The sequence below is a fragment of the Schistocerca piceifrons genome, unplaced genomic scaffold (genome assembly GCF_021461385.2).
Source record: "Schistocerca piceifrons isolate TAMUIC-IGC-003096 unplaced genomic scaffold, iqSchPice1.1 HiC_scaffold_694, whole genome shotgun sequence".
Lineage (NCBI taxonomy): Eukaryota > Metazoa > Arthropoda > Insecta > Orthoptera > Acrididae > Schistocerca > Schistocerca piceifrons.
In genome coordinates this window covers 75,864-100,441 of record NW_025728942.1, presented here as the reverse complement: position 1 = coordinate 100,441, position 24,578 = coordinate 75,864, and the positions used below count along the sequence as shown (strand labels likewise).

At 54.0% G+C, this 24,578-nt stretch overlaps 41 non-coding genes across 41 annotated transcripts; all 41 read right to left on the bottom strand.

Annotated features, from left to right (window-relative positions):
- Positions 1 to 27: 27 nt before the first annotated feature.
- Trnae-cuc lies at positions 28 to 99 on the bottom strand. The gene has a single exon. It is a non-coding gene; the product is annotated as a tRNA-Glu (tRNA).
- Positions 100 to 544: 445 nt separating this feature from the next.
- Trnal-uag lies at positions 545 to 626 on the bottom strand. The gene has a single exon. It is a non-coding gene; the product is annotated as a tRNA-Leu (tRNA).
- A 747-nt stretch (positions 627 to 1,373) lies between these two features.
- Positions 1,374 to 1,445, bottom strand: Trnah-gug. Its single transcript has one exon. It is a non-coding gene; the product is annotated as a tRNA-His (tRNA).
- A 374-nt stretch (positions 1,446 to 1,819) lies between these two features.
- Trnae-cuc lies at positions 1,820 to 1,891 on the bottom strand. The gene has a single exon. It is a non-coding gene; the product is annotated as a tRNA-Glu (tRNA).
- Positions 1,892 to 2,336: 445 nt separating this feature from the next.
- On the bottom strand, positions 2,337 to 2,418 carry Trnal-uag. Its single transcript has one exon. It is a non-coding gene; the product is annotated as a tRNA-Leu (tRNA).
- Positions 2,419 to 3,165: 747 nt separating this feature from the next.
- Positions 3,166 to 3,237, bottom strand: Trnah-gug. Its single transcript has one exon. It is a non-coding gene; the product is annotated as a tRNA-His (tRNA).
- Positions 3,238 to 3,611: 374 nt separating this feature from the next.
- Positions 3,612 to 3,683, bottom strand: Trnae-cuc. Its single transcript has one exon. It is a non-coding gene; the product is annotated as a tRNA-Glu (tRNA).
- A 445-nt stretch (positions 3,684 to 4,128) lies between these two features.
- On the bottom strand, positions 4,129 to 4,210 carry Trnal-uag. Its single transcript has one exon. It is a non-coding gene; the product is annotated as a tRNA-Leu (tRNA).
- Positions 4,211 to 4,957: 747 nt separating this feature from the next.
- On the bottom strand, positions 4,958 to 5,029 carry Trnah-gug. Its single transcript has one exon. It is a non-coding gene; the product is annotated as a tRNA-His (tRNA).
- Positions 5,030 to 5,403: 374 nt separating this feature from the next.
- On the bottom strand, positions 5,404 to 5,475 carry Trnae-cuc. The gene has a single exon. It is a non-coding gene; the product is annotated as a tRNA-Glu (tRNA).
- Positions 5,476 to 5,920: 445 nt separating this feature from the next.
- Trnal-uag lies at positions 5,921 to 6,002 on the bottom strand. Its single transcript has one exon. It is a non-coding gene; the product is annotated as a tRNA-Leu (tRNA).
- A 747-nt stretch (positions 6,003 to 6,749) lies between these two features.
- Positions 6,750 to 6,821, bottom strand: Trnah-gug. Its single transcript has one exon. It is a non-coding gene; the product is annotated as a tRNA-His (tRNA).
- A 374-nt stretch (positions 6,822 to 7,195) lies between these two features.
- Trnae-cuc lies at positions 7,196 to 7,267 on the bottom strand. The gene has a single exon. It is a non-coding gene; the product is annotated as a tRNA-Glu (tRNA).
- A 445-nt stretch (positions 7,268 to 7,712) lies between these two features.
- Positions 7,713 to 7,794, bottom strand: Trnal-uag. The gene has a single exon. It is a non-coding gene; the product is annotated as a tRNA-Leu (tRNA).
- A 747-nt stretch (positions 7,795 to 8,541) lies between these two features.
- Trnah-gug lies at positions 8,542 to 8,613 on the bottom strand. Its single transcript has one exon. It is a non-coding gene; the product is annotated as a tRNA-His (tRNA).
- Positions 8,614 to 8,987: 374 nt separating this feature from the next.
- Trnae-cuc lies at positions 8,988 to 9,059 on the bottom strand. Its single transcript has one exon. It is a non-coding gene; the product is annotated as a tRNA-Glu (tRNA).
- Positions 9,060 to 9,491: 432 nt separating this feature from the next.
- On the bottom strand, positions 9,492 to 9,573 carry Trnal-uag. The gene has a single exon. It is a non-coding gene; the product is annotated as a tRNA-Leu (tRNA).
- Positions 9,574 to 10,320: 747 nt separating this feature from the next.
- On the bottom strand, positions 10,321 to 10,392 carry Trnah-gug. Its single transcript has one exon. It is a non-coding gene; the product is annotated as a tRNA-His (tRNA).
- Positions 10,393 to 10,766: 374 nt separating this feature from the next.
- Trnae-cuc lies at positions 10,767 to 10,838 on the bottom strand. Its single transcript has one exon. It is a non-coding gene; the product is annotated as a tRNA-Glu (tRNA).
- A 445-nt stretch (positions 10,839 to 11,283) lies between these two features.
- On the bottom strand, positions 11,284 to 11,365 carry Trnal-uag. Its single transcript has one exon. It is a non-coding gene; the product is annotated as a tRNA-Leu (tRNA).
- A 747-nt stretch (positions 11,366 to 12,112) lies between these two features.
- Trnah-gug lies at positions 12,113 to 12,184 on the bottom strand. Its single transcript has one exon. It is a non-coding gene; the product is annotated as a tRNA-His (tRNA).
- Positions 12,185 to 12,558: 374 nt separating this feature from the next.
- On the bottom strand, positions 12,559 to 12,630 carry Trnae-cuc. The gene has a single exon. It is a non-coding gene; the product is annotated as a tRNA-Glu (tRNA).
- A 432-nt stretch (positions 12,631 to 13,062) lies between these two features.
- Trnal-uag lies at positions 13,063 to 13,144 on the bottom strand. Its single transcript has one exon. It is a non-coding gene; the product is annotated as a tRNA-Leu (tRNA).
- A 747-nt stretch (positions 13,145 to 13,891) lies between these two features.
- Trnah-gug lies at positions 13,892 to 13,963 on the bottom strand. Its single transcript has one exon. It is a non-coding gene; the product is annotated as a tRNA-His (tRNA).
- A 374-nt stretch (positions 13,964 to 14,337) lies between these two features.
- Trnae-cuc lies at positions 14,338 to 14,409 on the bottom strand. Its single transcript has one exon. It is a non-coding gene; the product is annotated as a tRNA-Glu (tRNA).
- Positions 14,410 to 14,841: 432 nt separating this feature from the next.
- Positions 14,842 to 14,923, bottom strand: Trnal-uag. Its single transcript has one exon. It is a non-coding gene; the product is annotated as a tRNA-Leu (tRNA).
- A 747-nt stretch (positions 14,924 to 15,670) lies between these two features.
- Trnah-gug lies at positions 15,671 to 15,742 on the bottom strand. Its single transcript has one exon. It is a non-coding gene; the product is annotated as a tRNA-His (tRNA).
- Positions 15,743 to 16,116: 374 nt separating this feature from the next.
- Trnae-cuc lies at positions 16,117 to 16,188 on the bottom strand. The gene has a single exon. It is a non-coding gene; the product is annotated as a tRNA-Glu (tRNA).
- A 445-nt stretch (positions 16,189 to 16,633) lies between these two features.
- Trnal-uag lies at positions 16,634 to 16,715 on the bottom strand. The gene has a single exon. It is a non-coding gene; the product is annotated as a tRNA-Leu (tRNA).
- A 747-nt stretch (positions 16,716 to 17,462) lies between these two features.
- Positions 17,463 to 17,534, bottom strand: Trnah-gug. The gene has a single exon. It is a non-coding gene; the product is annotated as a tRNA-His (tRNA).
- A 374-nt stretch (positions 17,535 to 17,908) lies between these two features.
- Positions 17,909 to 17,980, bottom strand: Trnae-cuc. Its single transcript has one exon. It is a non-coding gene; the product is annotated as a tRNA-Glu (tRNA).
- A 445-nt stretch (positions 17,981 to 18,425) lies between these two features.
- Positions 18,426 to 18,507, bottom strand: Trnal-uag. The gene has a single exon. It is a non-coding gene; the product is annotated as a tRNA-Leu (tRNA).
- A 747-nt stretch (positions 18,508 to 19,254) lies between these two features.
- Positions 19,255 to 19,326, bottom strand: Trnah-gug. Its single transcript has one exon. It is a non-coding gene; the product is annotated as a tRNA-His (tRNA).
- A 374-nt stretch (positions 19,327 to 19,700) lies between these two features.
- Trnae-cuc lies at positions 19,701 to 19,772 on the bottom strand. The gene has a single exon. It is a non-coding gene; the product is annotated as a tRNA-Glu (tRNA).
- A 445-nt stretch (positions 19,773 to 20,217) lies between these two features.
- Trnal-uag lies at positions 20,218 to 20,299 on the bottom strand. The gene has a single exon. It is a non-coding gene; the product is annotated as a tRNA-Leu (tRNA).
- A 747-nt stretch (positions 20,300 to 21,046) lies between these two features.
- Trnah-gug lies at positions 21,047 to 21,118 on the bottom strand. Its single transcript has one exon. It is a non-coding gene; the product is annotated as a tRNA-His (tRNA).
- A 374-nt stretch (positions 21,119 to 21,492) lies between these two features.
- Positions 21,493 to 21,564, bottom strand: Trnae-cuc. Its single transcript has one exon. It is a non-coding gene; the product is annotated as a tRNA-Glu (tRNA).
- Positions 21,565 to 22,009: 445 nt separating this feature from the next.
- On the bottom strand, positions 22,010 to 22,091 carry Trnal-uag. The gene has a single exon. It is a non-coding gene; the product is annotated as a tRNA-Leu (tRNA).
- A 747-nt stretch (positions 22,092 to 22,838) lies between these two features.
- On the bottom strand, positions 22,839 to 22,910 carry Trnah-gug. Its single transcript has one exon. It is a non-coding gene; the product is annotated as a tRNA-His (tRNA).
- Positions 22,911 to 23,284: 374 nt separating this feature from the next.
- Positions 23,285 to 23,356, bottom strand: Trnae-cuc. Its single transcript has one exon. It is a non-coding gene; the product is annotated as a tRNA-Glu (tRNA).
- Positions 23,357 to 23,801: 445 nt separating this feature from the next.
- Positions 23,802 to 23,883, bottom strand: Trnal-uag. Its single transcript has one exon. It is a non-coding gene; the product is annotated as a tRNA-Leu (tRNA).
- Between the last annotated feature and the right edge of the window lie 695 nt (positions 23,884 to 24,578).

Sequence of the window (24,578 nt, the reverse complement as noted above, 5' to 3'; positions counted from 1 at the left end):
CATAAGAGGAGCAACAAAAACGCGCGATTCCGGTACCGGGAATCGAACCCGGGCCTCCTGGGTGAGAGCCAGGTATCCTAGCCACTAGACCACACCGGATAACGACGGCAGTGCTCTTTCCAGCGAACGCAGGAGCCACCCACGGTTAACTGACGACAACTGTAAAAAATCCACTCTCTCGCGTTATAGAACGGCGTGCCCCGGACGCATTTCGTGGAGACGGACGCCAGCAATGATGAGAGCAAAAGGTGCCTACAAATCCTGTCGTTGCACCACGCACTGTTCTACGACAATTCACCAAGCAGACGCTCACGCCTTGTTGTGCTGTTTCCTTTGCGGGCAATGAGTGCACCTGCCTTCGACACAGGAAACATTACACGTTTGGCAGCTGTGGGATTGGAACCCACGCCTCCGAAGAGAATGGTGCCTGAAACCAGCGCCTTAGACCGCTCGGCCACGCTACCTACACAGCACGCGCGTCACAAGAGCTGCGTCCTACCCCACGAGAACACACCGCAACGGCACAAAAATGAGACGTAAAAAGTGGCAACGGTGGGATTCGAACCCACGCCTCCGAAGAGACTGGTGCCTAAAACCAGCGCCTTAGACCGCTCGGCCACGTTACCGTTGGAGCAGCAGCCGCAAAACGTTTCCTTTGTACTACAAAGATCACTTCGAAATGGAAGTATCTTGGCAATCGCCGTGCCATGTATTTCCACTGCTCTCCCACTGGAAGCGTCTCTTTAGGCCATCCACAGCAAGAAAAAGCCGTGCCCGCCGTATGGTAGCGACGCCACTTGTCTGTAGCTGTCGCAGTTAAGGAGAAAGCGTCAAGAGACGTTTTCGTACCGTGACCAGGTTTCGAACCTGGGCTTTCCGTAACCACTAAAGTATCGTAGCTGTAACTGTCAGGCGGAGCCACAATGCTCCATGTATCAAACATATGTGAGCTCAAGGAGGTTACACTTGAAGAAAAAGCGGCAGCTTAACGCGATCACAGCAAAGCCCCCGGCAGCTACGGGATTCGAAACCGCGCCTACAGAGAGTCTGGTGCCTTAAACCAGCGCCTTAAAGCGCTCGGCCACGCTACATGCGCTGCTTGGTGCGCCAGTGTTCCTAGCATTTGTACAAACAGTGCACGCCACAGCTTCCTGTTCTGCTGGGACTGGCTGCTCATCCATCGCACTTCAAACAACTGCCCTTTTCGACTACAGAGAGCAGCGGACGTCTGCGCTCTGGGAGGCGACATTACGTGTTGGGGATGAAGTGGTAGGGCAAACTGCGGCCTGCGGAACACGAGTGAAAAAATCAAGAGAGTACTGTCATTTCGAGTACTCGTCATTGCAACGGCAGCAAGGCAAAACTTTCAAAATTGCCGTGACCAGGATTCGAACCTGGGTTATTGCGGCCACAACGCAATGTCCTAACCACTAGACGATCACGGCCACGGACGCGCCCGCGAAAGCAGCTGCCTGTAATGCAAGTGGCGATACACAGCAGAGCCTAGGCCAAGGTGTACGCCACAGCAGTGTGAGACACGGTCTCCATCACATGTATACGAGCAAATGAACGTGCCTGCGCTGTCAGGACACTAACTACAGTGGTTAGCTGCATTCACCTCCGTGGCAATGTCTTGCAGTCCCCCAAGCCTCTTGACTACAGGTATGTGGCTGGATAACAAGTGGATAGACGCTTCATCTCTCTCGCCGTCAGGTGTTGCCGTGAATCATACTTAACGTAGCTTTCTGCACGCGTCAGCGTAGCGTCAGTCGAGCAAAGTCGAGACAAGTCGCATAAGAGGAGCAACAAAAACGCGCGATTCCGGTACCGGGAATCGAACCCGGGCCTCCTGGGTGAGAGCCAGGTATCCTAGCCACTAGACCACACCGGATAACGACGGCAGTGCTCTTTCCAGCGAACGCAGGAGCCACCCACGGTTAACTGACGACAACTGTAAAAAATCCACTCTCTCGCGTTATAGAACGGCGTGCCCCGGACGCATTTCGTGGAGACGGACGCCAGCAATGATGAGAGCAAAAGGTGCCTACAAATCCTGTCGTTGCACCACGCACTGTTCTACGACAATTCACCAAGCAGACGCTCACGCCTTGTTGTGCTGTTTCCTTTGCGGGCAATGAGTGCACCTGCCTTCGACACAGGAAACATTACACGTTTGGCAGCTGTGGGATTGGAACCCACGCCTCCGAAGAGAATGGTGCCTGAAACCAGCGCCTTAGATCGCTCGGCCACGCTACCTACACAGCACGCGCGTCACAAGAGCTGCGTCCTACCCCACGAGAACACACCGCAACGGCACAAAAATGAGACGTAAAAAGTGGCAACGGTGGGATTCGAACCCACGCCTCCGAAGAGACTGGTGCCTAAAACCAGCGCCTTAGACCGCTCGGCCACGTTACCGTTGGAGCAGCAGCCGCAAAACGTTTCCTTTGTACTACAAAGATCACTTCGAAATGGAAGTATCTTGGCAATCGCCGTGCCATGTATTTCCACTGCTCTCCCACTGGAAGCGTCTCTTTAGGCCATCCACAGCAAGAAAAAGCCGTGCCCGCCGTATGGTAGCGACGCCACTTGTCTGTAGCTGTCGCAGTTAAGGAGAAAGCGTCAAGAGACGTTTTCGTACCGTGACCAGGTTTCGAACCTGGGCTTTCCGTAACCACTAAAGTATCGTAGCTGTAACTGTCAGGCGGAGCCACAATGCTCCATGTATCAAACATATGTGAGCTCAAGGAGGTTACACTTGAAGAAAAAGCGGCAGCTTAACGCGATCACAGCAAAGCCCCCGGCAGCTACGGGATTCGAAACCGCGCCTACAGAGAGTCTGGTGCCTTAAACCAGCGCCTTAAAGCGCTCGGCCACGCTACATGCGCTGCTTGGTGCGCCAGTGTTCCTAGCATTTGTACAAACAGTGCACGCCACAGCTTCCTGTTCTGCTGGGACTGGCTGCTCATCCATCGCACTTCAAACAACTGCCCTTTTCGACTACAGAGAGCAGCGGACGTCTGCGCTCTGGGAGGCGACATTACGTGTTGGGGATGAAGTGGTAGGGCAAACTGCGGCCTGCGGAACACGAGTGAAAAAATCAAGAGAGTACTGTCATTTCGAGTACTCGTCATTGCAACGGCAGCAAGGCAAAACTTTCAAAATTGCCGTGACCAGGATTCGAACCTGGGTTATTGCGGCCACAACGCAATGTCCTAACCACTAGACGATCACGGCCACGGACGCGCCCGCGAAAGCAGCTGCCTGTAATGCAAGTGGCGATACACAGCAGAGCCTAGGCCAAGGTGTACGCCACAGCAGTGTGAGACACGGTCTCCATCACATGTATACGAGCAAATGAACGTGCCTGCGCTGTCAGGACACTAACTACAGTGGTTAGCTGCATTCACCTCCGTGGCAATGTCTTGCAGTCCCCCAAGCCTCTTGACTACAGGTATGTGGCTGGATAACAAGTGGATAGACGCTTCATCTCTCTCGCCGTCAGGTGTTGCCGTGAATCATACTTAACGTAGCTTTCTGCACGCGTCAGCGTAGCGTCAGTCGAGCAAAGTCGAGACAAGTCGCATAAGAGGAGCAACAAAAACGCGCGATTCCGGTACCGGGAATCGAACCCGGGCCTCCTGGGTGAGAGCCAGGTATCCTAGCCACTAGACCACACCGGATAACGACGGCAGTGCTCTTTCCAGCGAACGCAGGAGCCACCCACGGTTAACTGACGACAACTGTAAAAAATCCACTCTCTCGCGTTATAGAACGGCGTGCCCCGGACGCATTTCGTGGAGACGGACGCCAGCAATGATGAGAGCAAAAGGTGCCTACAAATCCTGTCGTTGCACCACGCACTGTTCTACGACAATTCACCAAGCAGACGCTCACGCCTTGTTGTGCTGTTTCCTTTGCGGGCAATGAGTGCACCTGCCTTCGACACAGGAAACATTACACGTTTGGCAGCTGTGGGATTGGAACCCACGCCTCCGAAGAGAATGGTGCCTGAAACCAGCGCCTTAGATCGCTCGGCCACGCTACCTACACAGCACGCGCGTCACAAGAGCTGCGTCCTACCCCACGAGAACACACCGCAACGGCACAAAAATGAGACGTAAAAAGTGGCAACGGTGGGATTCGAACCCACGCCTCCGAAGAGACTGGTGCCTAAAACCAGCGCCTTAGACCGCTCGGCCACGTTACCGTTGGAGCAGCAGCCGCAAAACGTTTCCTTTGTACTACAAAGATCACTTCGAAATGGAAGTATCTTGGCAATCGCCGTGCCATGTATTTCCACTGCTCTCCCACTGGAAGCGTCTCTTTAGGCCATCCACAGCAAGAAAAAGCCGTGCCCGCCGTATGGTAGCGACGCCACTTGTCTGTAGCTGTCGCAGTTAAGGAGAAAGCGTCAAGAGACGTTTTCGTACCGTGACCAGGTTTCGAACCTGGGCTTTCCGTAACCACTAAAGTATCGTAGCTGTAACTGTCAGGCGGAGCCACAATGCTCCATGTATCAAACATATGTGAGCTCAAGGAGGTTACACTTGAAGAAAAAGCGGCAGCTTAACGCGATCACAGCAAAGCCCCCGGCAGCTACGGGATTCGAAACCGCGCCTACAGAGAGTCTGGTGCCTTAAACCAGCGCCTTAAAGCGCTCGGCCACGCTACATGCGCTGCTTGGTGCGCCAGTGTTCCTAGCATTTGTACAAACAGTGCACGCCACAGCTTCCTGTTCTGCTGGGACTGGCTGCTCATCCATCGCACTTCAAACAACTGCCCTTTTCGACTACAGAGAGCAGCGGACGTCTGCGCTCTGGGAGGCGACATTACGTGTTGGGGATGAAGTGGTAGGGCAAACTGCGGCCTGCGGAACACGAGTGAAAAAATCAAGAGAGTACTGTCATTTCGAGTACTCGTCATTGCAACGGCAGCAAGGCAAAACTTTCAAAATTGCCGTGACCAGGATTCGAACCTGGGTTATTGCGGCCACAACGCAATGTCCTAACCACTAGACGATCACGGCCACGGACGCGCCCGCGAAAGCAGCTGCCTGTAATGCAAGTGGCGATACACAGCAGAGCCTAGGCCAAGGTGTACGCCACAGCAGTGTGAGACACGGTCTCCATCACATGTATACGAGCAAATGAACGTGCCTGCGCTGTCAGGACACTAACTACAGTGGTTAGCTGCATTCACCTCCGTGGCAATGTCTTGCAGTCCCCCAAGCCTCTTGACTACAGGTATGTGGCTGGATAACAAGTGGATAGACGCTTCATCTCTCTCGCCGTCAGGTGTTGCCGTGAATCATACTTAACGTAGCTTTCTGCACGCGTCAGCGTAGCGTCAGTCGAGCAAAGTCGAGACAAGTCGCATAAGAGGAGCAACAAAAACGCGCGATTCCGGTACCGGGAATCGAACCCGGGCCTCCTGGGTGAGAGCCAGGTATCCTAGCCACTAGACCACACCGGATAACGACGGCAGTGCTCTTTCCAGCGAACGCAGGAGCCACCCACGGTTAACTGACGACAACTGTAAAAAATCCACTCTCTCGCGTTATAGAACGGCGTGCCCCGGACGCATTTCGTGGAGACGGACGCCAGCAATGATGAGAGCAAAAGGTGCCTACAAATCCTGTCGTTGCACCACGCACTGTTCTACGACAATTCACCAAGCAGACGCTCACGCCTTGTTGTGCTGTTTCCTTTGCGGGCAATGAGTGCACCTGCCTTCGACACAGGAAACATTACACGTTTGGCAGCTGTGGGATTGGAACCCACGCCTCCGAAGAGAATGGTGCCTGAAACCAGCGCCTTAGATCGCTCGGCCACGCTACCTACACAGCACGCGCGTCACAAGAGCTGCGTCCTACCCCACGAGAACACACCGCAACGGCACAAAAATGAGACGTAAAAAGTGGCAACGGTGGGATTCGAACCCACGCCTCCGAAGAGACTGGTGCCTAAAACCAGCGCCTTAGACCGCTCGGCCACGTTACCGTTGGAGCAGCAGCCGCAAAACGTTTCCTTTGTACTACAAAGATCACTTCGAAATGGAAGTATCTTGGCAATCGCCGTGCCATGTATTTCCACTGCTCTCCCACTGGAAGCGTCTCTTTAGGCCATCCACAGCAAGAAAAAGCCGTGCCCGCCGTATGGTAGCGACGCCACTTGTCTGTAGCTGTCGCAGTTAAGGAGAAAGCGTCAAGAGACGTTTTCGTACCGTGACCAGGTTTCGAACCTGGGCTTTCCGTAACCACTAAAGTATCGTAGCTGTAACTGTCAGGCGGAGCCACAATGCTCCATGTATCAAACATATGTGAGCTCAAGGAGGTTACACTTGAAGAAAAAGCGGCAGCTTAACGCGATCACAGCAAAGCCCCCGGCAGCTACGGGATTCGAAACCGCGCCTACAGAGAGTCTGGTGCCTTAAACCAGCGCCTTAAAGCGCTCGGCCACGCTACATGCGCTGCTTGGTGCGCCAGTGTTCCTAGCATTTGTACAAACAGTGCACGCCACAGCTTCCTGTTCTGCTGGGACTGGCTGCTCATCCATCGCACTTCAAACAACTGCCCTTTTCGACTACAGAGAGCAGCGGACGTCTGCGCTCTGGGAGGCGACATTACGTGTTGGGGATGAAGTGGTAGGGCAAACTGCGGCCTGCGGAACACGAGTGAAAAAATCAAGAGAGTACTGTCATTTCGAGTACTCGTCATTGCAACGGCAGCAAGGCAAAACTTTCAAAATTGCCGTGACCAGGATTCGAACCTGGGTTATTGCGGCCACAACGCAATGTCCTAACCACTAGACGATCACGGCCACGGACGCGCCCGCGAAAGCAGCTGCCTGTAATGCAAGTGGCGATACACAGCAGAGCCTAGGCCAAGGTGTACGCCACAGCAGTGTGAGACACGGTCTCCATCACATGTATACGAGCAAATGAACGTGCCTGCGCTGTCAGGACACTAACTACAGTGGTTAGCTGCATTCACCTCCGTGGCAATGTCTTGCAGTCCCCCAAGCCTCTTGACTACAGGTATGTGGCTGGATAACAAGTGGATAGACGCTTCATCTCTCTCGCCGTCAGGTGTTGCCGTGAATCATACTTAACGTAGCTTTCTGCACGCGTCAGCGTAGCGTCAGTCGAGCAAAGTCGAGACAAGTCGCATAAGAGGAGCAACAAAAACGCGCGATTCCGGTACCGGGAATCGAACCCGGGCCTCCTGGGTGAGAGCCAGGTATCCTAGCCACTAGACCACACCGGATAACGACGGCAGTGCTCTTTCCAGCGAACGCAGGAGCCACCCACGGTTAACTGACGACAACTGTAAAAAATCCACTCTCTCGCGTTATAGAACGGCGTGCCCCGGACGCATTTCGTGGAGACGGACGCCAGCAATGATGAGAGCAAAAGGTGCCTACAAATCCTGTCGTTGCACCACGCACTGTTCTACGACAATTCACCAAGCAGACGCTCACGCCTTGTTGTGCTGTTTCCTTTGCGGGCAATGAGTGCACCTGCCTTCGACACAGGAAACATTACACGTTTGGCAGCTGTGGGATTGGAACCCACGCCTCCGAAGAGAATGGTGCCTGAAACCAGCGCCTTAGACCGCTCGGCCACGCTACCTACACAGCACGCGCGTCACAAGAGCTGCGTCCTACCCCACGAGAACACACCGCAACGGCACAAAAATGAGACGTAAAAAGTGGCAACGGTGGGATTCGAACCCACGCCTCCGAAGAGACTGGTGCCTAAAACCAGCGCCTTAGACCGCTCGGCCACGTTACCGTTGGAGCAGCAGCCGCAAAACGTTTCCTTTGTACTACAAAGATCACTTCGAAATGGAAGTATCTTGGCAATCGCCGTGCCATGTATTTCCACTGCTCTCCCACTGGAAGCGTCTCTTTAGGCCATCCACAGCAAGAAAAAGCCGTGCCCGCCGTATGGTAGCGACGCCACTTGTCTGTAGCTGTCGCAGTTAAGGAGAAAGCGTCAAGAGACGTTTTCGTACCGTGACCAGGTTTCGAACCTGGGCTTTCCGTAACCACTAAAGTATCGTAGCTGTAACTGTCAGGCGGAGCCACAATGCTCCATGTATCAAACATATGTGAGCTCAAGGAGGTTACACTTGAAGAAAAAGCGGCAGCTTAACGCGATCACAGCAAAGCCCCCGGCAGCTACGGGATTCGAAACCGCGCCTACAGAGAGTCTGGTGCCTTAAACCAGCGCCTTAAAGCGCTCGGCCACGCTACATGCGCTGCTTGGTGCGCCAGTGTTCCTAGCATTTGTACAAACAGTGCACGCCACAGCTTCCTGTTCTGCTGGGACTGGCTGCTCATCCATCGCACTTCAAACAACTGCCCTTTTCGACTACAGAGAGCAGCGGACGTCTGCGCTCTGGGAGGCGACATTACGTGTTGGGGATGAAGTGGTAGGGCAAACTGCGGCCTGCGGAACACGAGTGAAAAAATCAAGAGAGTACTGTCATTTCGAGTACTCGTCATTGCAACGGCAGCAAGGCAAAACTTTCAAAATTGCCGTGACCAGGATTCGAACCTGGGTTATTGCGGCCACAACGCAATGTCCTAACCACTAGACGATCACGGCCACGGACGCGCCCGCGAAAGCAGCTGCCTGTAATGCAAGTGGCGATACACAGCAGAGCCTAGGCCAAGGTGTACGCCACAGCAGTGTGAGACACGGTCTCCATCACATGTATACGAGCAAATGAACGTGCCTGCGCTGTCAGGACACTAACTACAGTGGTTAGCTGCATTCACCTCCGTGGCAATGTCTTGCAGTCCCCCAAGCCTCTTGACTACAGGTATGTGGCTGGATAACAAGTGGATAGACGCTTCATCTCTCTCGCCGTCAGGTGTTGCCGTGAATCATACTTAACGTAGCTTTCTGCACGCGTCAGCGTAGCGTCAGTCGAGCAAAGTCGAGACAAGTCGCATAAGAGGAGCAACAAAAACGCGCGATTCCGGTACCGGGAATCGAACCCGGGCCTCCTGGGTGAGAGCCAGGTATCCTAGCCACTAGACCACACCGGATAACGACGGCAGTGCTCTTTCCAGCGAACGCAGGAGCCACCCACGGTTAACTGACGACAACTGTAAAAAATCCACTCTCTCGCGTTATAGAACGGCGTGCCCCGGACGCATTTCGTGGAGACGGACGCCAGCAATGATGAGAGCAAAAGGTGCCTACAAATCCTGTCGTTGCACCACGCACTGTTCTACGACAATTCACCAAGCAGACCGTGCTGTTTCCTTTGCGGGCAATGAGTGCACCTGCCTTCGACACAGGAAACATTACACGTTTGGCAGCTGTGGGATTGGAACCCACGCCTCCGAAGAGAATGGTGCCTGAAACCAGCGCCTTAGATCGCTCGGCCACGCTACCTACACAGCACGCGCGTCACAAGAGCTGCGTCCTACCCCACGAGAACACACCGCAACGGCACAAAAATGAGACGTAAAAAGTGGCAACGGTGGGATTCGAACCCACGCCTCCGAAGAGACTGGTGCCTAAAACCAGCGCCTTAGACCGCTCGGCCACGTTACCGTTGGAGCAGCAGCCGCAAAACGTTTCCTTTGTACTACAAAGATCACTTCGAAATGGAAGTATCTTGGCAATCGCCGTGCCATGTATTTCCACTGCTCTCCCACTGGAAGCGTCTCTTTAGGCCATCCACAGCAAGAAAAAGCCGTGCCCGCCGTATGGTAGCGACGCCACTTGTCTGTAGCTGTCGCAGTTAAGGAGACAGCGTCAAGAGACGTTTTCGTACCGTGACCAGGTTTCGAACCTGGGCTTTCCGTAACCACTAAAGTATCGTAGCTGTAACTGTCAGGCGGAGCCACAATGCTCCATGTATCAAACATATGTGAGCTCAAGGAGGTTACACTTGAAGAAAAAGCGGCAGCTTAACGCGATCACAGCAAAGCCCCCGGCAGCTACGGGATTCGAAACCGCGCCTACAGAGAGTCTGGTGCCTTAAACCAGCGCCTTAAAGCGCTCGGCCACGCTACATGCGCTGCTTGGTGCGCCAGTGTTCCTAGCATTTGTACAAACAGTGCACGCCACAGCTTCCTGTTCTGCTGTGACTGGCTGCTCATCCATCGCACTTCAAACAACTGCCCTTTTCGACTACAGAGAGCAGCGGACGTCTGCGCTCTGGGAGGCGACATTACGTGTTGGGGATGAAGTGGTAGGGCAAACTGCGGCCTGCGGAACACGAGTGAAAAAATCAAGAGAGTACTGTCATTTCGAGTACTCGTCATTGCAACGGCAGCAAGGCAAAACTTTCAAAATTGCCGTGACCAGGATTCGAACCTGGGTTATTGCGGCCACAACGCAATGTCCTAACCACTAGACGATCACGGCCACGGACGCGCCCGCGAAAGCAGCTGCCTGTAATGCAAGTGGCGATACACAGCAGAGCCTAGGCCAAGGTGTACGCCACAGCAGTGTGAGACACGGTCTCCATCACATGTATACGAGCAAATGAACGTGCCTGCGCTGTCAGGACACTAACTACAGTGGTTAGCTGCATTCACCTCCGTGGCAATGTCTTGCAGTCCCCCAAGCCTCTTGACTACAGGTATGTGGCTGGATAACAAGTGGATAGACGCTTCATCTCTCTCGCCGTCAGGTGTTGCCGTGAATCATACTTAACGTAGCTTTCTGCACGCGTCAGCGTAGCGTCAGTCGAGCAAAGTCGAGACAAGTCGCATAAGAGGAGCAACAAAAACGCGCGATTCCGGTACCGGGAATCGAACCCGGGCCTCCTGGGTGAGAGCCAGGTATCCTAGCCACTAGACCACACCGGATAACGACGGCAGTGCTCTTTCCAGCGAACGCAGGAGCCACCCACGGTTAACTGACGACAACTGTAAAAAATCCACTCTCTCGCGTTATAGAACGGCGTGCCCCGGACGCATTTCGTGGAGACGGACGCCAGCAATGATGAGAGCAAAAGGTGCCTACAAATCCTGTCGTTGCACCACGCACTGTTCTACGACAATTCACCAAGCAGACGCTCACGCCTTGTTGTGCTGTTTCCTTTGCGGGCAATGAGTGCACCTGCCTTCGACACAGGAAACATTACACGTTTGGCAGCTGTGGGATTGGAACCCACGCCTCCGAAGAGAATGGTGCCTGAAACCAGCGCCTTAGACCGCTCGGCCACGCTACCTACACAGCACGCGCGTCACAAGAGCTGCGTCCTACCCCACGAGAACACACCGCAACGGCACAAAAATGAGACGTAAAAAGTGGCAACGGTGGGATTCGAACCCACGCCTCCGAAGAGACTGGTGCCTAAAACCAGCGCCTTAGACCGCTCGGCCACGTTACCGTTGGAGCAGCAGCCGCAAAACGTTTCCTTTGTACTACAAAGATCACTTCGAAATGGAAGTATCTTGGCAATCGCCGTGCCATGTATTTCCACTGCTCTCCCACTGGAAGCGTCTCTTTAGGCCATCCACAGCAAGAAAAAGCCGTGCCCGCCGTATGGTAGCGACGCCACTTGTCTGTAGCTGTCGCAGTTAAGGAGAAAGCGTCAAGAGACGTTTTCGTACCGTGACCAGGTTTCGAACCTGGGCTTTCCGTAACCACTAAAGTATCGTAGCTGTAACTGTCAGGCGGAGCCACAATGCTCCATGTATCAAACATATGTGAGCTCAAGGAGGTTACACTTGAAGAAAAAGCGGCAGCTTAACGCGATCACAGCAAAGCCCCCGGCAGCTACGGGATTCGAAACCGCGCCTACAGAGAGTCTGGTGCCTTAAACCAGCGCCTTAAAGCGCTCGGCCACGCTACATGCGCTGCTTGGTGCGCCAGTGTTCCTAGCATTTGTACAAACAGTGCACGCCACAGCTTCCTGTTCTGCTGGGACTGGCTGCTCATCCATCGCACTTCAAACAACTGCCCTTTTCGACTACAGAGAGCAGCGGACGTCTGCGCTCTGGGAGGCGACATTACGTGTTGGGGATGAAGTGGTAGGGCAAACTGCGGCCTGCGGAACACGAGTGAAAAAATCAAGAGAGTACTGTCATTTCGAGTACTCGTCATTGCAACGGCAGCAAGGCAAAACTTTCAAAATTGCCGTGACCAGGATTCGAACCTGGGTTATTGCGGCCACAACGCAATGTCCTAACCACTAGACGATCACGGCCACGGACGCGCCCGCGAAAGCAGCTGCCTGTAATGCAAGTGGCGATACACAGCAGAGCCTAGGCCAAGGTGTACGCCACAGCAGTGTGAGACACGGTCTCCATCACATGTATACGAGCAAATGAACGTGCCTGCGCTGTCAGGACACTAACTACAGTGGTTAGCTGCATTCACCTCCGTGGCAATGTCTTGCAGTCCCCCAAGCCTCTTGACTACAGGTATGTGGCTGGATAACAAGTGGATAGACGCTTCATCTCTCTCGCCGTCAGGTGTTGCCGTGAATCATACTTAACGTAGCTTTCTGCACGCGTCAGCGTAGCGTCAGTCGAGCAAAGTCGAGACAAGTCGCATAAGAGGAGCAACAAAAACGCGCGATTCCGGTACCGGGAATCGAACCCGGGCCTCCTGGGTGAGAGCCAGGTATCCTAGCCACTAGACCACACCGGATAACGACGGCAGTGCTCTTTCCAGCGAACGCAGGAGCCACCCACGGTTAACTGACGACAACTGTAAAAAATCCACTCTCTCGCGTTATAGAACGGCGTGCCCCGGACGCATTTCGTGGAGACGGACGCCAGCAATGATGAGAGCAAAAGGTGCCTACAAATCCTGTCGTTGCACCACGCACTGTTCTACGACAATTCACCAAGCAGACCGTGCTGTTTCCTTTGCGGGCAATGAGTGCACCTGCCTTCGACACAGGAAACATTACACGTTTGGCAGCTGTGGGATTGGAACCCACGCCTCCGAAGAGAATGGTGCCTGAAACCAGCGCCTTAGATCGCTCGGCCACGCTACCTACACAGCACGCGCGTCACAAGAGCTGCGTCCTACCCCACGAGAACACACCGCAACGGCACAAAAATGAGACGTAAAAAGTGGCAACGGTGGGATTCGAACCCACGCCTCCGAAGAGACTGGTGCCTAAAACCAGCGCCTTAGACCGCTCGGCCACGTTACCGTTGGAGCAGCAGCCGCAAAACGTTTCCTTTGTACTACAAAGATCACTTCGAAATGGAAGTATCTTGGCAATCGCCGTGCCATGTATTTCCACTGCTCTCCCACTGGAAGCGTCTCTTTAGGCCATCCACAGCAAGAAAAAGCCGTGCCCGCCGTATGGTAGCGACGCCACTTGTCTGTAGCTGTCGCAGTTAAGGAGAAAGCGTCAAGAGACGTTTTCGTACCGTGACCAGGTTTCGAACCTGGGCTTTCCGTAACCACTAAAGTATCGTAGCTGTAACTGTCAGGCGGAGCCACAATGCTCCATGTATCAAACATATGTGAGCTCAAGGAGGTTACACTTGAAGAAAAAGCGGCAGCTTAACGCGATCACAGCAAAGCCCCCGGCAGCTACGGGATTCGAAACCGCGCCTACAGAGAGTCTGGTGCCTTAAACCAGCGCCTTAAAGCGCTCGGCCACGCTACATGCGCTGCTTGGTGCGCCAGTGTTCCTAGCATTTGTACAAACAGTGCACGCCACAGCTTCCTGTTCTGCTGGGACTGGCTGCTCATCCATCGCACTTCAAACAACTGCCCTTTTCGACTACAGAGAGCAGCGGACGTCTGCGCTCTGGGAGGCGACATTACGTGTTGGGGATGAAGTGGTAGGGCAAACTGCGGCCTGCGGAACACGAGTGAAAAAATCAAGAGAGTACTGTCATTTCGAGTACTCGTCATTGCAACGGCAGCAAGGCAAAACTTTCAAAATTGCCGTGACCAGGATTCGAACCTGGGTTATTGCGGCCACAACGCAATGTCCTAACCACTAGACGATCACGGCCACGGACGCGCCCGCGAAAGCAGCTGCCTGTAATGCAAGTGGCGATACACAGCAGAGCCTAGGCCAAGGTGTACGCCACAGCAGTGTGAGACACGGTCTCCATCACATGTATACGAGCAAATGAACGTGCCTGCGCTGTCAGGACACTAACTACAGTGGTTAGCTGCATTCACCTCCGTGGCAATGTCTTGCAGTCCCCCAAGCCTCTTGACTACAGGTATGTGGCTGGATAACAAGTGGATAGACGCTTCATCTCTCTCGCCGTCAGGTGTTGCCGTGAATCATACTTAACGTAGCTTTCTGCACGCGTCAGCGTAGCGTCAGTCGAGCAAAGTCGAGACAAGTCGCATAAGAGGAGCAACAAAAACGCGCGATTCCGGTACCGGGAATCGAACCCGGGCCTCCTGGGTGAGAGCCAGGTATCCTAGCCACTAGACCACACCGGATAACGACGGCAGTGCTCTTTCCAGCGAACGCAGGAGCCACCCACGGTTAACTGACGACAACTGTAAAAAATCCACTCTCTCGCGTTATAGAACGGCGTGCCCCGGACGCATTTCGTGGAGACGGACGCCAGCAATGATGAGAGCAAAAGGTGCCTACAAATCCTGTCGTTGCACCACGCACTGTTCTACGACAATTCACCAAGCAGACCGTGCTGTTTCCTTTGCGGGCAATGAGTGCACCTGCCTTCGACACAGGAAACATTACACGTTTGGCAGCTGTGGGATTGGAACCCACGCCTCCGAAGAGAATGGTGCCTGAAACCAGCGCCTTAGATCGCTCGGCCACGCTACCTACACAGCACGCGCGTCACAAGAGCTGCGTCCTACCCCACGAGAACACACCGCAACGGCACAAAAATGAGACGTAAAAAGTGGCAACGGTGGGATTCGAACCCACGCCTCCGAAGAGACTGGTGCCTAAAACCAGCGCCTTAGACCGCTCGGCCACGTTACCGTTGGAGCAGCAGCCGCAAAACGTTTCCTTTGTACTACAAAGATCACTTCGAAATGGAAGTATCTTGGCAATCGCCGTGCCATGTATTTCCACTGCTCTCCCACTGGAAGCGTCTCTTTAGGCCATCCACAGCAAGAAAAAGCCGTGCCCGCCGTATGGTAGCGACGCCACTTGTCTGTAGCTGTCGCAGTTAAGGAGACAGCGTCAAGAGACGTTTTCGTACCGTGACCAGGTTTCGAACCTGGGCTTTCCGTAACCACTAAAGTATCGTAGCTGTAACTGTCAGGCGGAGCCACAATGCTCCATGTATCAAACATATGTGAGCTCAAGGAGGTTACACTTGAAGAAAAAGCGGCAGCTTAACGCGATCACAGCAAAGCCCCCGGCAGCTACGGGATTCGAAACCGCGCCTACAGAGAGTCTGGTGCCTTAAACCAGCGCCTTAAAGCGCTCGGCCACGCTACATGCGCTGCTTGGTGCGCCAGTGTTCCTAGCATTTGTACAAACAGTGCACGCCACAGCTTCCTGTTCTGCTGGGACTGGCTGCTCATCCATCGCACTTCAAACAACTGCCCTTTTCGACTACAGAGAGCAGCGGACGTCTGCGCTCTGGGAGGCGACATTACGTGTTGGGGATGAAGTGGTAGGGCAAACTGCGGCCTGCGGAACACGAGTGAAAAAATCAAGAGAGTACTGTCATTTCGAGTACTCGTCATTGCAACGGCAGCAAGGCAAAACTTTCAAAATTGCCGTGACCAGGATTCGAACCTGGGTTATTGCGGCCACAACGCAATGTCCTAACCACTAGACGATCACGGCCACGGACGCGCCCGCGAAAGCAGCTGCCTGTAATGCAAGTGGCGATACACAGCAGAGCCTAGGCCAAGGTGTACGCCACAGCAGTGTGAGACACGGTCTCCATCACATGTATACGAGCAAATGAACGTGCCTGCGCTGTCAGGACACTAACTACAGTGGTTAGCTGCATTCACCTCCGTGGCAATGTCTTGCAGTCCCCCAAGCCTCTTGACTACAGGTATGTGGCTGGATAACAAGTGGATAGACGCTTCATCTCTCTCGCCGTCAGGTGTTGCCGTGAATCATACTTAACGTAGCTTTCTGCACGCGTCAGCGTAGCGTCAGTCGAGCAAAGTCGAGACAAGTCGCATAAGAGGAGCAACAAAAACGCGCGATTCCGGTACCGGGAATCGAACGCGGGCCTCCTGGGTGAGAGCCAGGTATCCTAGCCACTAGACCACACCGGATAACGACGGCAGTGCTCTTTCCAGCGAACGCAGGAGCCACCCACGGTTAACTGACGACAACTGTAATAAATCCACTCTCTCGCGTTATAGAACGGCGTGCCCCGGACGCATTTCGTGGAGACGGACGCCAGCAATGATGAGAGCAAAAGGTGCCTACAAATCCTGTCGTTGCACCACGCACTGTTCTACGACAATTCACCAAGCAGACGCTCACGCCTTGTTGTGCTGTTTCCTTTGCGGGCAATGAGTGCACCTGCCTTCGACACAGGAAACATTACACGTTTGGCAGCTGTGGGATTGGAACCCACGCCTCCGAAGAGAATGGTGCCTGAAACCAGCGCCTTAGACCGCTCGGCCACGCTACCTACACAGCACGCGCGTCACAAGAGCTGCGTCCTACCCCACGAGAACACACCGCAACGGCACAAAAATGAGACGTAAAAAGTGGCAACGGTGGGATTCGAACCCACGCCTCCGAAGAGACTGGTGCCTAAAACCAGCGCCTTAGACCGCTCGGCCACGTTACCGTTGGAGCAGCAGCCGCAAAACGTTTCCTTTGTACTACAAAGATCACTTCGAAATGGAAGTATCTTGGCAATCGCCGTGCCATGTATTTCCACTGCTCTCCCACTGGAAGCGTCTCTTTAGGCCATCCACAGCAAGAAAAAGCCGTGCCCGCCGTATGGTAGCGACGCCACTTGTCTGTAGCTGTCGCAGTTAAGGAGAAAGCGTCAAGAGACGTTTTCGTACCGTGACCAGGTTTCGAACCTGGGCTTTCCGTAACCACTAAAGTATCGTAGCTGTAACTGTCAGGCGGAGCCACAATGCTCCATGTATCAAACATATGTGAGCTCAAGGAGGTTACACTTGAAGAAAAAGCGGCAGCTTAACGCGATCACAGCAAAGCCCCCGGCAGCTACGGGATTCGAAACCGCGCCTACAGAGAGTCTGGTGCCTTAAACCAGCGCCTTAAAGCGCTCGGCCACGCTACATGCGCTGCTTGGTGCGCCAGTGTTCCTAGCATTTGTACAAACAGTGCACGCCACAGCTTCCTGTTCTGCTGGGACTGGCTGCTCATCCATCGCACTTCAAACAACTGCCCTTTTCGACTACAGAGAGCAGCGGACGTCTGCGCTCTGGGAGGCGACATTACGTGTTGGGGATGAAGTGGTAGGGCAAACTGCGGCCTGCGGAACACGAGTGAAAAAATCAAGAGAGTACTGTCATTTCGAGTACTCGTCATTGCAACGGCAGCAAGGCAAAACTTTCAAAATTGCCGTGACCAGGATTCGAACCTGGGTTATTGCGGCCACAACGCAATGTCCTAACCACTAGACGATCACGGCCACGGACGCGCCCGCGAAAGCAGCTGCCTGTAATGCAAGTGGCGATACACAGCAGAGCCTAGGCCAAGGTGTACGCCACAGCAGTGTGAGACACGGTCTCCATCACATGTATACGAGCAAATGAACGTGCCTGCGCTGTCAGGACACTAACTACAGTGGTTAGCTGCATTCACCTCCGTGGCAATGTCTTGCAGTCCCCCAAGCCTCTTGACTACAGGTATGTGGCTGGATAACAAGTGGATAGACGCTTCATCTCTCTCGCCGTCAGGTGTTGCCGTGAATCATACTTAACGTAGCTTTCTGCACGCGTCAGCGTAGCGTCAGTCGAGCAAAGTCGAGACAAGTCGCATAAGAGGAGCAACAAAAACGCGCGATTCCGGTACCGGGAATCGAACCCGGACCTCCTGGGTGAGAGCCAGGTATCCTAGCCACTAGACCACACCGGATAACGACGGCAGTGCTCTTTCCAGCGAACGCAGGAGCCACCCACGGTTAACTGACGACAACTGTAAAAAATCCACTCTCTCGCGTTATAGAACGGCGTGCCCCGGACGCATTTCGTGGAGACGGACGCCAGCAATGATGAGAGCAAAAGGTGCCTACAAATCCTGTCGTTGCACCACGCACTGTTCTACGACAATTCACCAAGCAGACGCTCACGCCTTGTTGTGCTGTTTCCTTTGCGGGCAATGAGTGCACCTGCCTTCGACACAGGAAACATTACACGTTTGGCAGCTGTGGGATTGGAACCCACGCCTCCGAAGAGAATGGTGCCTGAAACCAGCGCCTTAGATCGCTCGGCCACGCTACCTACACAGCACGCGCGTCACAAGAGCTGCGTCCTACCCCACGAGAACACACCGCAACGGCACAAAAATGAGACGTAAAAAGTGGCAACGGTGGGATTCGAACCCACGCCTCCGAAGAGACTGGTGCCTAAAACCAGCGCCTTAGACCGCTCGGCCACGTTACCGTTGGAGCAGCAGCCGCAAAACGTTTCCTTTGTACTACAAAGATCACTTCGAAATGGAAGTATCTTGGCAATCGCCGTGCCATGTATTTCCACTGCTCTCCCACTGGAAGCGTCTCTTTAGGCCATCCACAGCAAGAAAAAGCCGTGCCCGCCGTATGGTAGCGACGCCACTTGTCTGTAGCTGTCGCAGTTAAGGAGACAGCGTCAAGAGACGTTTTCGTACCGTGACCAGGTTTCGAACCTGGGCTTTCCGTAACCACTAAAGTATCGTAGCTGTAACTGTCAGGCGGAGCCACAATGCTCCATGTATCAAACATATGTGAGCTCAAGGAGGTTACACTTGAAGAAAAAGCGGCAGCTTAACGCGATCACAGCAAAGCCCCCGGCAGCTACGGGATTCGAAACCGCGCCTACAGAGAGTCTGGTGCCTTAAACCAGCGCCTTAAAGCGCTCGGCCACGCTACATGCGCTGCTTGGTGCGCCAGTGTTCCTAGCATTTGTACAAACAGTGCACGCCACAGCTTCCTGTTCTGCTGGGACTGGCTGCTCATCCATCGCACTTCAAACAACTGCCCTTTTCGACTACAGAGAGCAGCGGACGTCTGCGCTCTGGGAGGCGACATTACGTGTTGGGGATGAAGTGGTAGGGCAAACTGCGGCCTGCGGAACACGAGTGAAAAAATCAAGAGAGTACTGTCATTTCGAGTACTCGTCATTGCAACGGCAGCAAGGCAAAACTTTCAAAATTGCCGTGACCAGGATTCGAACCTGGGTTATTGCGGCCACAACGCAATGTCCTAACCACTAGACGATCACGGCCACGGACGCGCCCGCGAAAGCAGCTGCCTGTAATGCAAGTGGCGATACACAGCAGAGCCTAGGCCAAGGTGTACGCCACAGCAGTGTGAGACACGGTCTCCATCACATGTATACGAGCAAATGAACGTGCCTGCGCTGTCAGGACACTAACTACAGTGGTTAGCTGCATTCACCTCCGTGGCAATGTCTTGCAGTCCCCCAAGCCTCTTGACTACAGGTATGTGGCTGGATAACAAGTGGATAGACGCTTCATCTCTCTCGCCGTCAGGTGTTGCCGTGAATCATACTTAACGTAGCTTTCTGCACGCGTCAGCGTAGCGTCAGTCGAGCAAAGTCGAGACAAGTCGCATAAGAGGAGCAACAAAAACGCGCGATTCCGGTACCGGGAATCGAACCCGGACCTCCTGGGTGAGAGCCAGGTATCCTAGCCACTAGACCACACCGGATAACGACGGCAGTGCTCTTTCCAGCGAACGCAGGAGCCACCCACGGTTAACTGACGACAACTGTAAAAAATCCACTCTCTCGCGTTATAGAACGGCGTGCCCCGGACGCATTTCGTGGAGACGGACGCCAGCAATGATGAGAGCAAAAGGTGCCTACAAATCCTGTCGTTGCACCACGCACTGTTCTACGACAATTCACCAAGCAGACGCTCACGCCTTGTTGTGCTGTTTCCTTTGCGGGCAATGAGTGCACCTGCCTTCGACACAGGAAACATTACACGTTTGGCAGCTGTGGGATTGGAACCCACGCCTCCGAAGAGAATGGTGCCTGAAACCAGCGCCTTAGACCGCTCGGCCACGCTACCTACACAGCACGCGCGTCACAAGAGCTGCGTCCTACCCCACGAGAACACACCGCAACGGCACAAAAATGAGACGTAAAAAGTGGCAACGGTGGGATTCGAACCCACGCCTCCGAAGAGACTGGTGCCTAAAACCAGCGCCTTAGACCGCTCGGCCACGTTACCGTTGGAGCAGCAGCCGCAAAACGTTTCCTTTGTACTACAAAGATCACTTCGAAATGGAAGTATCTTGGCAATCGCCGTGCCATGTATTTCCACTGCTCTCCCACTGGAAGCGTCTCTTTAGGCCATCCACAGCAAGAAAAAGCCGTGCCCGCCGTATGGTAGCGACGCCACTTGTCTGTAGCTGTCGCAGTTAAGGAGAAAGCGTCAAGAGACGTTTTCGTACCGTGACCAGGTTTCGAACCTGGGCTTTCCGTAACCACTAAAGTATCGTAGCTGTAACTGTCAGGCGGAGCCACAATGCTCCATGTATCAAACATATGTGAGCTCAAGGAGGTTACACTTGAAGAAAAAGCGGCAGCTTAACGCGATCACAGCAAAGCCCCCGGCAGCTACGGGATTCGAAACCGCGCCTACAGAGAGTCTGGTGCCTTAAACCAGCGCCTTAAAGCGCTCGGCCACGCTACATGCGCTGCTTGGTGCGCCAGTGTTCCTAGCATTTGTACAAACAGTGCACGCCACAGCTTCCTGTTCTGCTGGGACTGGCTGCTCATCCATCGCACTTCAAACAACTGCCCTTTTCGACTACAGAGAGCAGCGGACGTCTGCGCTCTGGGAGGCGACATTACGTGTTGGGGATGAAGTGGTAGGGCAAACTGCGGCCTGCGGAACACGAGTGAAAAAATCAAGAGAGTACTGTCATTTCGAGTACTCGTCATTGCAACGGCAGCAAGGCAAAACTTTCAAAATTGCCGTGACCAGGATTCGAACCTGGGTTATTGCGGCCACAACGCAATGTCCTAACCACTAGACGATCACGGCCACGGACGCGCCCGCGAAAGCAGCTGCCTGTAATGCAAGTGGCGATACACAGCAGAGCCTAGGCCAAGGTGTACGCCACAGCAGTGTGAGACACGGTCTCCATCACATGTATACGAGCAAATGAACGTGCCTGCGCTGTCAGGACACTAACTACAGTGGTTAGCTGCATTCACCTCCGTGGCAATGTCTTGCAGTCCCCCAAGCCTCTTGACTACAGGTATGTGGCTGGATAACAAGTGGATAGACGCTTCATCTCTCTCGCCGTCAGGTGTTGCCGTGAATCATACTTAACGTAGCTTTCTGCACGCGTCAGCGTAGCGTCAGTCGAGCAAAGTCGAGACAAGTCGCATAAGAGGAGCAACAAAAACGCGCGATTCCGGTACCGGGAATCGAACCCGGACCTCCTGGGTGAGAGCCAGGTATCCTAGCCACTAGACCACACCGGATAACGACGGCAGTGCTCTTTCCAGCGAACGCAGGAGCCACCCACGGTTAACTGACGACAACTGTAAAAAATCCACTCTCTCGCGTTATAGAACGGCGTGCCCCGGACGCATTTCGTGGAGACGGACGCCAGCAATGATGAGAGCAAAAGGTGCCTACAAATCCTGTCGTTGCACCACGCACTGTTCTACGACAATTCACCAAGCAGACGCTCACGCCTTGTTGTGCTGTTTCCTTTGCGGGCAATGAGTGCACCTGCCTTCGACACAGGAAACATTACACGTTTGGCAGCTGTGGGATTGGAACCCACGCCTCCGAAGAGAATGGTGCCTGAAACCAGCGCCTTAGATCGCTCGGCCACGCTACCTACACAGCACGCGCGTCACAAGAGCTGCGTCCTACCCCACGAGAACACACCGCAACGGCACAAAAATGAGACGTAAAAAGTGGCAACGGTGGGATTCGAACCCACGCCTCCGAAGAGACTGGTGCCTAAAACCAGCGCCTTAGACCGCTCGGCCACGTTACCGTTGGAGCAGCAGCCGCAAAACGTTTCCTTTGTACTACAAAGATCACTTCGAAATGGAAGTATCTTGGCAATCGCCGTGCCATGTATTTCCACTGCTCTCCCACTGGAAGCGTCTCTTTAGGCCATCCACAGCAAGAAAAAGCCGTGCCCGCCGTATGGTAGCGACGCCACTTGTCTGTAGCTGTCGCAGTTAAGGAGACAGCGTCAAGAGACGTTTTCGTACCGTGACCAGGTTTCGAACCTGGGCTTTCCGTAACCACTAAAGTATCGTAGCTGTAACTGTCAGGCGGAGCCACAATGCTCCATGTATCAAACATATGTGAGCTCAAGGAGGTTACACTTGAAGAAAAAGCGGCAGCTTAACGCGATCACAGCAAAGCCCCCGGCAGCTACGGGATTCGAAACCGCGCCTACAGAGAGTCTGGTGCCTTAAACCAGCGCCTTAAAGCGCTCGGCCACGCTACATGCGCTGCTTGGTGCGCCAGTGTTCCTAGCATTTGTACAAACAGTGCACGCCACAGCTTCCTGTTCTGCTGGGACTGGCTGCTCATCCATCGCACTTCAAACAACTGCCCTTTTCGACTACAGAGAGCAGCGGACGTCTGCGCTCTGGGAGGCGACATTACGTGTTGGGGATGAAGTGGTAGGGCAAACTGCGGCCTGCGGAACACGAGTGAAAAAATCAAGAGAGTACTGTCATTTCGAGTACTCGTCATTGCAACGGCAGCAAGGCAAAACTTTCAAAATTGCCGTGACCAGGATTCGAACCTGGGTTATTGCGGCCACAACGCAATGTCCTAACCACTAGACGATCACGGCCACGGACGCGCCCGCGAAAGCAGCTGCCTGTAATGCAAGTGGCGATACACAGCAGAGCCTAGGCCAAGGTGTACGCCACAGCAGTGTGAGACACGGTCTCCATCACATGTATACGAGCAAATGAACGTGCCTGCGCTGTCAGGACACTAACTACAGTGGTTAGCTGCATTCACCTCCGTGGCAATGTCTTGCAGTCCCCCAAGCCTCTTGACTACAGGTATGTGGCTGGATAACAAGTGGATAGACGCTTCATCTCTCTCGCCGTCAGGTGTTGCCGTGAATCATACTTAACGTAGCTTTCTGCACGCGTCAGCGTAGCGTCAGTCGAGCAAAGTCGAGACAAGTCGCATAAGAGGAGCAACAAAAACGCGCGATTCCGGTACCGGGAATCGAACCCGGACCTCCTGGGTGAGAGCCAGGTATCCTAGCCACTAGACCACACCGGATAACGACGGCAGTGCTCTTTCCAGCGAACGCAGGAGCCACCCACGGTTAACTGACGACAACTGTAAAAAATCCACTCTCTCGCGTTATAGAACGGCGTGCCCCGGACGCATTTCGTGGAGACGGACGCCAGCAATGATGAGAGCAAAAGGTGCCTACAAATCCTGTCGTTGCACCACGCACTGTTCTACGACAATTCACCAAGCAGACGCTCACGCCTTGTTGTGCTGTTTCCTTTGCGGGCAATGAGTGCACCTGCCTTCGACACAGGAAACATTACACGTTTGGCAGCTGTGGGATTGGAACCCACGCCTCCGAAGAGAATGGTGCCTGAAACCAGCGCCTTAGACCGCTCGGCCACGCTACCTACACAGCACGCGCGTCACAAGAGCTGCGTCCTACCCCACGAGAACACACCGCAACGGCACAAAAATGAGACGTAAAAAGTGGCAACGGTGGGATTCGAACCCACGCCTCCGAAGAGACTGGTGCCTAAAACCAGCGCCTTAGACCGCTCGGCCACGTTACCGTTGGAGCAGCAGCCGCAAAACGTTTCCTTTGTACTACAAAGATCACTTCGAAATGGAAGTATCTTGGCAATCGCCGTGCCATGTATTTCCACTGCTCTCCCACTGGAAGCGTCTCTTTAGGCCATCCACAGCAAGAAAAAGCCGTGCCCGCCGTATGGTAGCGACGCCACTTGTCTGTAGCTGTCGCAGTTAAGGAGAAAGCGTCAAGAGACGTTTTCGTACCGTGACCAGGTTTCGAACCTGGGCTTTCCGTAACCACTAAAGTATCGTAGCTGTAACTGTCAGGCGGAGCCACAATGCTCCATGTATCAAACATATGTGAGCTCAAGGAGGTTACACTTGAAGAAAAAGCGGCAGCTTAACGCGATCACAGCAAAGCCCCCGGCAGCTACGGGATTCGAAACCGCGCCTACAGAGAGTCTGGTGCCTTAAACCAGCGCCTTAAAGCGCTCGGCCACGCTACATGCGCTGCTTGGTGCGCCAGTGTTCCTAGCATTTGTACAAACAGTGCACGCCACAGCTTCCTGTTCTGCTGGGACTGGCTGCTCATCCATCGCACTTCAAACAACTGCCCTTTTCGACTACAGAGAGCAGCGGACGTCTGCGCTCTGGGAGGCGACATTACGTGTTGGGGATGAAGTGGTAGGGCAAACTGCGGCCTGCGGAACACGAGTGAAAAAATCAAGAGAGTACT